The sequence below is a fragment of the Schistocerca cancellata genome, chromosome 2, assembly GCF_023864275.1.
Source record: "Schistocerca cancellata isolate TAMUIC-IGC-003103 chromosome 2, iqSchCanc2.1, whole genome shotgun sequence".
In the NCBI taxonomy this organism is placed as follows: domain Eukaryota; kingdom Metazoa; phylum Arthropoda; class Insecta; order Orthoptera; family Acrididae; genus Schistocerca; species Schistocerca cancellata.
The window spans coordinates 919513689-919528157 of record NC_064627.1 but is presented as its reverse complement, the minus strand read 5'-3'; positions in this window follow the sequence as shown (position 1 = coordinate 919528157).

Genomic DNA, 14469 nt, shown 5'->3' with positions numbered 1-14469 from the left:
ACATTTAAAGTGAACTGGTCAAGTGATCACCCCTCACAATCTTAAGTGTGACTACAAGCATTGGATGAAGGGATGGGGCAGGGGCAAACAGTACTGTAAAGTAAACTTGCTGCATTGTGATGATGATGTGGACATCCAAGACGAGTTGACCACAGATAATTCCAACTTTTGTAGTCTTAACAGAAACACTGTACAGGCCACAGTCCCTGCAGTAGTAGGTGGAATACCAACCATCCCCATATTAGACACAGGTGCGATGGTGAGTGTTTTATCGTCTAGTCTGTTTAATAAAATACGAGAGAAGTGTAAAGTACCAACCAACTCAGTGCAAAACTGTAGGATTACCAGTACTATTGGTGTAAAGTAACAAAATATAAAGATGCAGGCACAAATAAATGTGAAATTGGCAAATGGACCAATTAAGTGTCCATTCGTAATCGGAACTGATTGATAGTCGAATGCATTTTGGGCACAGATTTCTTGCGATGCGATAACGACTTCAGTATGCAAAAACGTAAATTGTAGTAGATTTGATAAAAACCAAGTTGGAGCATAGTAAATACTGCCAGGCTTTGAGAGCAGAATTACTTAGGACAAAAACACAATGCACCAAAGACACACCAACACGCTCTGGTCTAGCTGAAGACAAAGAAAATTAAATGAAGGGTCAGAGTGCCAAATCCTTGATACACTTCAACCAGCAGAACTACAAGATTTGTTCTTAAGCTATGCACATGTATTTGTAAGTAAACCTGGTGTAATTAAAATATGCCAGTGTAATATGAAATTCTACCGTCAAGAAGTTTACTTATATAAAATGTATTCTATCATTTGGACCAAGATGGCAGCCATGGCTGCAGAAATTAAAGAAATGCGAGAAATGAGAATCATTGAACCCCCTTATTACCTATCGTAGTCCCTTATTATCTGTTATGAAACCTGATGGGAGTGTTCGTTTGGTTCTGGATGCAAGGTCAGTTAATAAACTTATTGTACCTCTGAGAACATGTCCAGAAAATTTAGATGAGCAAGTGCAGAAGTTTCACGGGGTGAGATATCTCAATAGTATTGATTTAAGAAGTTCTTATTGGCAGTGGAGTCTTATGAATGAGTCTAGGAAATATACAGCCTTTATCTTGGAAGAAGGAGCTAACAGTTCTGTGTGCTTCCATTAGATCTCAATGTAATCTCAGGTGTATTCATGACTGCACAGTACTTGCAGCTGAATTACATGATAGGGTTACATTATACACTGATGATATACTGATAGCCACTGATAACTGGGAGGAACACATGGATTTATCAGGAAAGACGCTTCTAAAATTCTCTGCAGCAGGTATAACCACAAACTTAAAGAAATCAAAGTTCGTGAAGGATAAAATAAAGTTCCTTTGGCACATAGGACATTCTGTAGTAATCGTATCTGATCCTGATAAAATCAGTGCCATAGATCTCTTGCCATACCCATGCATTAAAAGGCAACATAAGGCATTTTTTGGTTTGTGTTCATTTTTTTGAAGATTCAAACCATATCAGTTTTTGAATGGTACTGCTCTTTTAAATCTGTTGAAGAAAAAGGCACCACAGGTTTCGACCAATGAATTTTAACAAGGTTTTGAACCTATAATAGGTGCTTTGGTTAACTCAAACATAGTACACCACCCTGACATGAAAAGGATTTTGTCTCTGCATTGATGTATAGTTTTCCGATCTCAGAAATTGTCTACTTCAAATTTATAATGAAGATCGAAATGAGAATAACTGTGTCATTAGCTTTGTAAGCCCTACACTATGAGAATGTGCCTGTCCATATTCAGCCACAGGACTAGAAACATTTTCAATAGTATGGGTGCTTAAAATGTTTGATTATTACATTTTGAGGAAGTATTATGTGTTTTCGTCATCTAGCAAGTTGCTTCATTCATGCTTAGCATGCTGGTCATCGTTGTTTTTACAAGAATACTGTTATGAGGTCATCCACATTTCTGATAAAGGTAACATTGTGTTCAGTGCTCTTTCACGATTACTTCTGGGACTGTCCGAATACACAGAAATTATTGAGCTATCTAATAACTACCATATTCTACTCATGAAATACTACCTATATATGTGCAAAGGCGTGACAGAACCACAAAATGCTCACCCACATTGGTACAGAGTTAAAACATTGCTTACACTAAATTAAACAGGTAAGATAAAACAACGTTATACATTGCAAAATGATGTTCTACTTTACAGGCACGGTCCGACACCTCACGAATCGTGCATTCATATACCAACCACATGCGACAATGCACTAATCTGGTATGTTAATGATGTGTGGGAACATCATGGTCCATCCAGATACTTTAGTAAGATCAACATATACTGCTACTTCCCTAACATGAGGAGATTCATCAAACAGCTCATGAAAACATGTTTCATATTAAAAAAGTTAAAACCGGAAACATCTGCTTTCACGCAGAATCACACGCCACAATACTATATAGACTATAGGAAACCATTACCATTGATGTCACATGGCCCCTTCCATCAAGCAGGGGTGGGGTTAAATGTGTGCTCATAGTGTATGACATTTTTTCTACGTAATTTAAGTTAATATGCTACACAGTGCACTGCACTGGAACCCATCAAGAGAATAATAAACAGTTTCATTCCAACAGATGGCAAAACTGCTGCTCTGTTGTTAGATAAGGCCACAGATTTTATGTGCTGCAAATGGAAAACATTTTACAAGAAAATAACACTAAATAAATACTTATATCACGCTTTCGTCCTCAAGGAAATCTGACAGAACGTATTTTTCTTGAATTCAGCTGGTTTATTAGGACATACACAATAATCAAGCTAGATGGATAGACTATTTAGGCCTTTTTGAGCAAGGGTTGAACAACTTGCCACTATGCAGTACACGAATATCACCAGCAAAACTCATCAATAATGTGTAGAGGAGGAACGACTCGATTAATCCGCTTCCACATACATGCACAGAGACGAGTTGCCGGGAAGAAAAGGTGAAAAGAGTTTTAGTTTCTCTTACTGAACAAGTATGCCTGTTGTGACTGAAGATTACGACGAATGCAGAAGTATCACACTGGTGGATACTTTTTGCTGAAAACTCACCCTAAGTTGCTTCTTCTTCGAAAGAGAATGTGGAGATGTCATACAGCTCATACAAGCAAATGGTGACTATTTACAGGAGTCCTATAAGATTACAGATATTCTGCATAAGAGAAGCTATCTTCTGGTGCACCCTAGAACCAGAGGGTTATATGCACATAATGATCTGAAGGAATACTTTACCATGTGAAAAACGAACTTGTCTGCAGTAAATTAATGATAGTACCTAGAGTAGGAGTTGAGTGTGAATTCGCAAGTGCTAATGGTTATAGAATTGGCGGTATTTGAGATAACACTCGTAGCAATTAAGGAGAAATGACACACAAGAAGAAAATTAAAAAAAAAGTAAAGGATAAAAGAATGCCACTCCTATGTACAGATTATAGTGGTTGAGTCCACTATATTCCTGGACATTTCTCTGCCTAGAATATGAAACTTATTAGTAGATGTGTATAATTATATAAGTAATATTAGTAATATGATTTAAACACAAACATTCTAGTGTTAAGCATGTTGCTTGGCCAGTACTCAGAAGGACTAAGCCTAAGCAATGTAATGATAATGAGTAAACTTGTTATACAGATCAAGGAACAAAATGAGAAGATTTATTACTTTAACACAGTTAGATGTAGTGATAAAGAAAATATGGAATGTACCTTTTTTCTAAAATGTTGATATGTTGATGGATAAAATAGACCATTTGTAATAATAATTCTAATTTATCACCATTACTAGATTTAGCTCTGATTCTCTGAAACATTTACGAAAGGTTAAGTACTTTAACCGAAATAAAACCTGTATGATTACACAGCTAATTATACAAAGAAAGACTGGAGACACTTGGGTAAGTATGGCAGAAGGGAGGTGTATCTTGGTCATCATCATCATCATCATTTAAGACTAATTATGCCTTTCAGCGTACAGTCTGGAGCATAGCCCCCCTTATGAAATTCCCCCATGATCCCGTATTCAGTGCTAACATTGGTGCCTCTTCTGATGTTAAACCTATTCCTTCAAAATCATTCTTAACCGAATCCAGGTACCTTCTCCTTGGTCTGCCCCGACTCCTCCTACCCTCTACTGCTGAACCCATGAGTCTCTTGGGTAACCTTGCTTCTCCCATGCGTGTAACATGACCCCACCATCTAAGCCTGTTCGCCCTGACTGCTACATCTATAGAGTTCATTCCCAGTTTTTCTTTGATTTCCTCATTGTGGACACCCTCCTGCCATTGTTCCCATCTACTAGTACCTGCAATCATCCTAGCTACTTTCATATCCGTAACCTCAACCTTGTTGATAAGGTAACCTGAATCCACCCAGCTTTCGCTCCCATACAACAAAGTTGGTCGAAAGATTGAACGGTGCACATATAACTTAGTCTTGGTACTGACTTCCTTTTTGCAGAAGAGAGTAGATCGTAGCTGAGCGCTCACTGCATTAGCTTTGCTACACCTCGCTTCCAGTTCTTTCACTATGTTGCCATCCTGTGAGAATATGCATCCTAAGTACTTGAAACCGTCCACCTGTTCTAACTTTGTTCCTCCTATTTGGCACTCAATCCGTTTATATTTCTTTTCCACTGACATTACTTTCGTTTTGGTGATGCTAATCTTCATACCATAGTCCTTACATTTCTAATCTAGCTCTGAAATATTACTTTGCAAACTTTCAATCGAATCTGCCATCACAACTAAGTCATCCGCATATGCAAGACTGCTTATTTTGTGTTCACATATCTTAATCTCACCCAGCCAGTCTATTGTTTTCAACATATGATCCATAAATAATATGAACTACAGTGGAGACAGGTTGCAGCCTTGTCTTACCCCTGAAACTACTCTGAACCATGAACTCAATTTACCGTCAACTCTAACTGCTGCCTGACTATCCATGTAAATACCTTTAATTGCTTGCAAAAGTTTGCCTCCTATTCCATAATCTCGTAGAACAGACAATAACTTCCTCCTTGGAACCCGGTCATATGCCTTTTCTAGATCTGTAAAGCATAGATACAATTCCCTGTTCCACTCATAACACTTCTCCACTATTTGCTGTAAGCTAAAGATCTGGTCCTGACAACCTCTAAGAGGCCTAAACCCACACTGATTTTCATCCAATTGGTCCTCAACTAATACTCGCACTTTCCTATCAACAATACCTGAGAAGATTTTACCCACAACGCTGATTAAAGAGATACCTCTGTAGTTGTTACAGTCTTTTCTATTTCCATGTTTAAAGATTGGTGTGATTACTGCTTGTGTGCAGTCTGATGGAACCTGTCCCGACTCCCATGCCATTTCAGTTATCCTGTGTAGCCATTTAAGACCTAACATTCCACTGTATTTGATGAGTTCCGACTTAATTTCATCCACCCCAGCTGCTTTATTGCACTGCTATCTATTGACCATTTTCTCCACTTCCTCAAATGTGATCCTATTTCCATAATCATTCCTATCCCATTCTACCTCGAAACCTGAAACATTAGTGATCGTATTTTCACCTACATTGAGCAACTCTTCAAAATATTCCCTCCATCTGCCCCTGGCATCCACAGGATTCACCAGCAGTTTTCCTGACCTGTCCAAAATACACTCCTGGAAATTGAAATAAGAACACCGTGAATTCATTGTCCCAGGAAGGGGAAACTTTATTGGCACATTCCTGGGGTCAGATGCATCACATGATCACACTGACAGAACCACAGGCACATAGACACAGGCAACAGAGCATGCACAATGTCGGCACTAGTACAGTGTATATCCACCTTTCGCACCAATGCAGGCTGCTATTCTCCCATGGAGACGATCGTAGAGATGCTGGATGTAGTCCTGTGGAACGGCTTGCCATGCCATTTCCACCTGGCGCCTCAGTTGGACCAGCGTTCGTGCTGGACGTGCAGACCGCGTGAGACGACGCTTCATCCAGTCCCAAACATGCTCAATGGGGGACAGATCCGGAGATCTTGCTGGCCAGGGTAGTTGACTTACACCTTCTAGAGCACGTTGGGTGGCACGGGATACATGCGGACGTGCATTGTCCTGTTGGAACAGCAAGTTCCCTTGCCGGTCTAGGAATGGTAGAACGATGGGTTCGATGACGGTTTGGATGTACCGTGCACTATTCAGTGTCCCCTCGACGATCACCAGTGGTGTACGGCCAGTGTAGGAGATCGCTCCCCACACCATGATGCCGGGTGTTGGCCCTGTGTGCCTCGGTCGTATGCAGTCCTGATTGTGGCGCTCACCTGCACGGCGCCAAACACGCATACGACCATCATTGGCACCAAGGCAGAAGCGACTCTCATCGCTGAAGACGACACGTCTCCATTCGTCCCTCCATTCACGCCTGTCGCGACACCACTGGAGGCGGGCTGCACGATGTTGGGGCGTGAGCGGAAGACGGCCTAACGGTGTGCGGGACCGTAGCCCAGCTTCATGGAGACGGTTGCGAATGGTCCTCGCCGATACCCCAGGAACAACAGTGTCCCTAATTTGCTGGGAAGTGGCGGTGCGGTCCCCTACGGCACTGCGTAGGATCCTACGGTATTGGCGTGCATCCGTGCGTCGCTGCGGTCCGGTCCCAGGTCGACGGGCACGTGCACCTTCCGCCGACCACTGGCGACAACATCGATGTACTGTGGAGACTTCACGCCCCACGTGTTGAGCAATTCGGCGGTACGTTCACCCGGCCTCCCGCATGCCCACTACACGGCCTCGCTCAAAGTCCGTCAACTGCACATACGGTTCACGTCCACGCTGTCGCGACATACTACAAGTGTTAAAGACTGCGATGGAGCTCCGTATGCCACGGCAAACTGGCTGACACTGACGGCGGCGCTGCACAAATGCTGCGCAGCTAGCGCCATTCGACGGCCAACACCGCGGTTCCTGGTGTGTCCGCTGTGCCGTGCGTGTGATCATTGCTTGTACAGCCCTCTCGCAGTGTCCGGAGCAAATATGGTGGGTCTGACACACCGGTGTCAATGTGTTCTTTTTTCCATTTCCAGGAGTGTACTTGTCATTTCCTTGTTACCTTCCTCTCGAAGACTGCTAATTACACTCCAGAATGGTTTTCCAGCAGCTTGACCCATAGTCTCCAATCTGTTTTTAAAGTCTTCCCAAGATTTCTTCTTGGACGCTGCAATTATCTGTTTGGATTTGTTTCTTTCTTCAACGTAACTTTCTCTGTCTACCTGAGTTCTAGTATGTAGCCATTTTTGATACGCCTTCTTTTTCCTTTTACAGGCTGCCTTGACTGTGTCATTCCACCAAGCTGTTTGCTTCATCCTACTTTTACACACTACTGTTCCAAGACATTCTTTAGCCACTTCTAGTACTGTGTCCCTGTCCCTTGTCCATTCCTTTTACAGTGACTGTAATTGACTACATTCAACTGACTGGTACCTTTCTGAGATCGCTGTTATGTACTTGTGCCTGATTTCCTTATCCTGAAGTTTCTCCACTGTTATCCTCCTACATATGGACCTGACCTCCTGCACTTTCGGCCTCACAATCCCAATTTCACTGCAGATTAAATAACGATCAGCGTCATCAAAGAATCCCCTGAATACACGTGTGTCCCTCACAGCCTTCCTGAATTCCTGACCTGTTATTACATAGTCAATGACAGATCTGGTTCCCCTGCCTTCCCAACTATACCGGTGAAAGTTATTATGTTTAAAAAAGGAGTTTGTGATTACTAATCCCATACTGGCACAGAAATCCAAGAGTTGTTTCCCGTTCCTGTTGGCCTCCATATCCTCTCCAAATTTACCCATAACCTTTTCAAACCCTTGTGTTCGATTTCCAATCCTGGCGTTAAAATCACCCATGAGCAGAACACTGTCCTTGTACTTTACTCTAACAACTACATCACTGAGTGCCTCATAAAAACTATCCATCTTATCTTGATCTGTCCCTTCACAATGCGTATATACTGACACAATCCTAATTTTCTTGCTAGACACTGTCAAATCTATCCACATCAGTCGTTCGTTTACATACCTTATTGCAACTACGCTGGGTTCCATTTCTTTCCTGATGTAAAGCCCTATTGTGCTATTCCTGCTTTGACTCCTGACAGGTAGACCTTGTATTCTCCCACTTCCTCTTCTTTCTCAGCCCTTACCCGGATGTCACTAACGGCTAAAACGTCCAGCCCCATCTTACTTGCAGCCTCTGCCAGCTCTACCTTCTTCCCAGAGTAGCCCCTATTGATATTAATAGCTCCCCATCTCATTACCATTTGTTTGCCAAGTCGTATCTTAGGAGTCCCTGGTTTGTCAGTTAGAGGTGGGATTCCGTCACCTCCAAAGGTCCGAGGCATTTTGCTCTGATTGTTGCCATATTTAAAGTACCAGGGAAGCAGGTTGCTAGCCTTACTCGCCCCGAGTCCCATTGGGTTTTACCCCTAACGGCTGAGGGACTAACCGGTGGATCTGGTAGACTTTGCCGTATGAGCACAAAGGTGACTACAACTCAGAATATGCCCGAGGTGCCCAGCGTTATTCCAAAGTAACTGTTATCCCAACTGTCGGGACCACTTACTTGGCCACTCATACGTTGCCCGTGGTTCATGAACTAGGACATGACTACAGGAACCCACACCATGTCCAAAGATAAATTGTAACTCAGGGGCAGTCCTCACTTGTATTTGTTACAGTATTATTCCGTTTGCTAATAGTCGCCCAAATCTCTGGGAGGGAAATTATATCGATTAAATGGCTGAGCTCTGTCTGGGTACCATTCCTGAGACAGACGTAGTGCGGGTTGCATAAAACGGATCGCTAGCGGCAGGTGAATCAGCTTGTTATGCTTAGGTACTATTGATTGACTTACAGGTGTCGCCCATGTACAGTCAACATGACAATTCTCTACTACTTATTGTCTAGCCTCTTAAGTATTCTCCTTCGAAAGACTAGTTTCTGGTTTTTCAAACTCTACCATGGTTCTGTTCTCAGACTTTAATGTTTCTTTACATTTTCCAAACTCATACCTTATATCAGCTATTAATTCTTTGTGTGTAGCATCTAATTCCCCAAAACTGGCTCACAGTAATGAGTCTGAATTGTCAGACAACCTTGCATAACTAGTTGTAACTTCTGACATAAATTTTCGGTCATTAGCAATCAGAGAATCCAGTTAGTCACATAATTTTCTATTCCAAGCTTTCATTTATTTGTAAATATGTTGAGCAGAAGACAACGTAAACTTCATTCTTCCTCCGTTTTGCCTATAAATTATTGTAACGTAAGAAGTATCGGAAACTTATCCCAAATCTACTCAGAGAAACGTTGTAGTGTAACCAGTGTGTGGATCAGCCAGTGGATGCGTGAGTTGAGCTGGCCCGTGTGGCCGAGCGGTTCTAGGCGCTACAGTCTGGAACCGCGCGACCACTACGGTCGCAGGTTCGAATCCTGCCTCGGGCATGGATGTGTGTGATGTCCTTAGGTTAGTTAGGTTTTAGTAGTTCTAAGTTCTAGGGGACTGATGACCTCAGAAGTTAAGTCCCATAGTGCTCAGATCCATTTGAACCATATGATGCGTGAGTTGAAGCCTGTAACTGTGACCCCGTGGTTGAACACCTTGAGTGTGGCGCTGCCTCCCTCGTTCGCGACTCTCTCGGTGAGGTTGAGAGTTAGCACTGTGAACCCACTTGGGAGGTACTGGACCCACCGGATACAAACCCGTTCATACTGCCACAACAAAGCAAATTAGCAGACATACATCTTGTCCTGCGAACACAGCATCTATGTTGCTCGTACTGTCGTGAAGACGGTGCCACTGAACGTCGAACCTCCGTGTAGTCAACCAGCGTCGCGCCGTCTACACCCGGCTCGCCAAATGCCACCTCTGAAATTGTGAGGGATACGTTGAACCGCATCCCGTCACAAGATGGGGCGATCAGTACTCCCAGAATCGCACGTAGATGCCGCCGATCATCTACTCGTCTACTACCAACCTAAACTTTGCCTGAAACCTGTATGTTGCCAGTACAATTCTGGAAGAAAAGGTCGCGAATGTGACTGCCTGCCTATCGATAGATGATTTATCGTGTGTCCTTATACTAGGAAGAGAAGTATAACTTCTAATAGCCAAGACTGGTGTTATATGGAGATGGTATCTGTTCTTTCGGACTTGTCCAAAAGAACACATACCATCGGTGACCATGCAGCCCTCTAGAATGAAATGATAATTAAATCAGTACCTTAAGCTGTCGACAGGCGTTGATACACATCAACGGGGACAGTTGAAAATGTGTGCCCCGCCTGGGACTCGAAACGGTGATCTCCTGCTTACATGGCAGACGCTCTATCCGTTTGAGTCACTGGGGGCATAGAGGGTAGTGCGACTGCAGGTATTTGTCCCTTGCACGCTCCCCGTGAGATCCACATTCCCAACCTAATGTCTACACACTACATTCGTAGTGCCCCTGCCCACTACACTCATTACTCGCGGCAGACAATCTCACCGAGTCCCTTAAGAGTTCTGGCAATGCGTGTGCATCCGCACAGAAGAAGAAGGTCAATGGCTGGTTAGCTTTAACTATATGGAGATGGTATCTATTCTTTCGGACATGTAGTGGGCAGGGGCACTACGAATGTAGTGTGTGCACATTTAGTTGGGAATGTGGGTCTCACGGGGAGCGTGCAAGGGATAAATCCCTGCAGTCTCACTATGCTCTGTGCCCTCAGTGGCTCAGATTGATAGAGCGTCTGCAATGTTAGCAGAAGATCCCGGGTTCGAGTCCCGGTCGGGGCACACATTTTCAATTGTCCCCGTTGATGTATATCAACGCCTGTCGACAGCTTAACATACTGATTTAATTATCATTTCAAGACTGATGTTGTACAGCATTTATTGTGATGACCTGTTTCAGCAAACTACCTTGCCATCATCATATCATATTTTATCGAGTCATATGGAACGATACTTCATGAACATGAGAACTATTAAATAAAACAACGCGTATATTCCACTGATTATACAAGCTCATGTTTGTACATTGGCATAATGTAGACTGAGATTCTATTGTAAACATCATAGACGTTACAGCCGTCCACTAGGTGGCACTGTGTGAAGCTACTTCCACAGTGTCACCTGGTAGCTGGTTGTAAAGTCTATCATCTTTACATGAGGGTCTCAGTCTACATTCTGCTAATGTACGGGCACGAGCTTGTATAATCAATGCAATATTGACGTTGTTTTATGTAATAGTATTTTATACTTGACTTGCTGATATGCTAATGTTCTCATGTTCAAGAAGTGTCGTTCTATGATATGACTTGATATAATATGCATTTGATCAACATTCACTGAAATGTACTGATGATAGCAAAGTAGATTTATGAAACTGGTCATTACAACAGATACTTTACAGTAGCAGTTTTGGCTGTCTGAATTTATGCTTCTGTTTCTACACTAATCTAGGTCGCCCCCTAACTTTATAACGTCAATCATATATAATATTCTTATACTGTCTATCTTCACGTATTCCGGATCAGGGTGGCACAGATACTCTTAAGTCCAGACCAAGTAAGATAACCCATAGTGGGGCTTAAAGTAAATTCGCAGTGAATGCGCAATGGTAAATTAAAATGATGGCCCTGACTAAAATGTTCTGCATCTAACTCCGCTTAATTAACGTATGTTTCTAGATGCGTAAAGTAAAAGTTTCTAGTTCCTTAAGAACTTTTATAGTTTCCAAGAATTAAATGTCTTCCATTGATCGTAATTATTTGCCACACAATGTCTAAATGAAACTTTTCAGTCCTAAAATTCAATCAGTTGTCACTGCAAAATACTATCACTTCAATAAATTCCGCTTAAAAATCACAATGGTCATAACTACTCTGACGAATTCCTGTAAGCATTATAAAAAAACACACATACAGGAAATGCGCCGTATTTCTCTAACTATCCTTCTAGTAATTCAAATAATTCAAGTCCAATATCAATTCAATAAAAGACTGACTTGACGTAAAATATAGTATTACGTCAGTCGATTTCGAATGTGTGAGTAGGACTGTCGTGTAACAGTATTATCATTTCCGCGTTCTGCAGCAGTGGGGTCCCGACGTTCTTCGACTGCCGGTGTATTGCTGCCCTGTTTCTTTTTTCACGTAATTGGGTGCCAGGGAATTTCATCTTTCCTAGCACCTCCGGATACTACGTGCCGTCGTTACAATAAATAGTTTCTGCAACATATTTTTAGAAACATGGCATTTCCTCCACTTGTAGTTTCACTTCGTCTCTCAGCAATATCGATCGATAAAATCTCCTGTCTTGGTGCTGTACACGAGGATTAAAATTACATACTGAAAGCCGTCATAGGCGAAGTTTCACAGTATATATAAGAAATAAATATTTTCTCATGGTGGATGGAAGATAATTTTTATCCGTTAGAAAAATACAAACCTTAGGCACTCCTAATTTGACAGTGCCCCAGTCGGGTGGTGTCATTCTGACCCTCAACTCATTTACATGGTATTTCGCCACTTACACAATAAAAAAGAAAGTTTTGGAATCGTTTACCGTAGGCAATGAATGAATATTAATGGGTAGCGAAAGCGGACTAGCTCAAGAACAGAACAAAGAGATGATGCATAAATTGTAGCAACACTGTCAGCTGTAATTTATGTGTTACCCATATTATTTTACGTTATGTGCTATCACTTACATTGCACAATAAATTTCTTAATCATTTATCATGTCTTATACATCATCTTTGCTGGTATGTAACTCAATGATTCCTTCTCAATCCATTCATTATTTACAAACCGTTCAAAACAGTATATTGACCTCATTCTAGGAAGGTATCATCGGGCGCCTGCATGACATATTTTTGGTAGTGTACAAAACAGAAAACGGTTCCCTCGAAATTCAAGTAATTGGTAAGAAGGGGATATAATAGCCAGTTACATGGACAGTAGGGGTAAGCGTCTATTCAGTCAACGAATTTCTACAAATTTCCTATTTTGCAACTGCACTGTTGGAGAGTGATTGCATTTCACTACGCTATTCTCCTTATAACCGTACCCACATACATATACGAATCACGATAGGCCATGGATTTCTAACATAGATTCTCCTGTTAGGATACACAACTTGTAATGTCTAAGAAGACTTTTATGTATTCATAAACATACAGAAAATATTTAAATACAAAGGGTGGTTGTTACGTCCTTGTTGCTAAAGAAAATTATGACTCCATTGGCTCAAATGAATCTGTTGTTTCTGTACGATTGACGTTCTTTAGTTCAACGAAATATTAATCACACGCTTCATCAGTATTCGAACATAAAACACACAATCTTAATAAACAGTACTTTCCGCAAACGTATCGAAACCTGACATTTTCTCGCCGTACCAATTAATACCAGTGAAACCATACGATCCTTTGACACAATGTTTCCCTCTCATATACTTACATGGTTTCAACTACTTCATTTATGAAACATTGATCTTCCAGTAAGTCGTTACTACAGCTTTGTTTTAGGAATAAAAGTACTTACAATTTTCTACGCCTAAACCAATTGTCATTTCGTGCACCAGATTGATATTTTGTATTAAACATGCTGGATGGTATTACTGTATTTTCACTGGATACCATATCTTCATAATAACTGTGTCGTCTTCAAAAATCTGAGACAATGTTACTCGCTAAATCGTTAATATAACAGAATATGAATATTTATGCCTGATTATCATCTGAACCACTAAAGTTCAGATGTTAATAAGGCATAATTTTTTAAAAAGTTAGCAGAGCACGCAACATATTAAACTTTTCAATTTCCTACACTACAGATTAAACAAACAAAAAAAGGAATAAACTGACTGCCTTTAAATATTTCTACGGAACGTGGAGACGACCAATTGCAATTTTATAAATTAATGTCATTATTAGCTTTTCCAAAGGGCTGTGTGGACTAGGTTGTAAGTAAGCAAGACAATGACAGATTTTAGAGACGTATAGTGGGACAGAAAAAGAAACAAAGACATTCGGTTCGGAATTAATAATTCGGAATGTAATGGAAATAATAAAACAAAACCACGAAATATGGAAAGACCAAGTTGATAATGTGGGAAACACGAAATAACTAAAACCGTAAATCAACATATACTAAAAGGGAAACGAGCTGTGGGACGATCTAACCCCTAATGTAAGTGAGGATGCTGAACAATAGCGAGCCTATATCTGACCTTGCATCTCTGACGATTCTATTACGTTTTCATAACATAGTAGATTGCAACAGAGGAAATTACGAGCTCCAGAAATGCTTCGTGACAACAAAACGATACACATCTGGACGGATTTTAGTCATCTGCACAGTTGACACCAGTGTAAT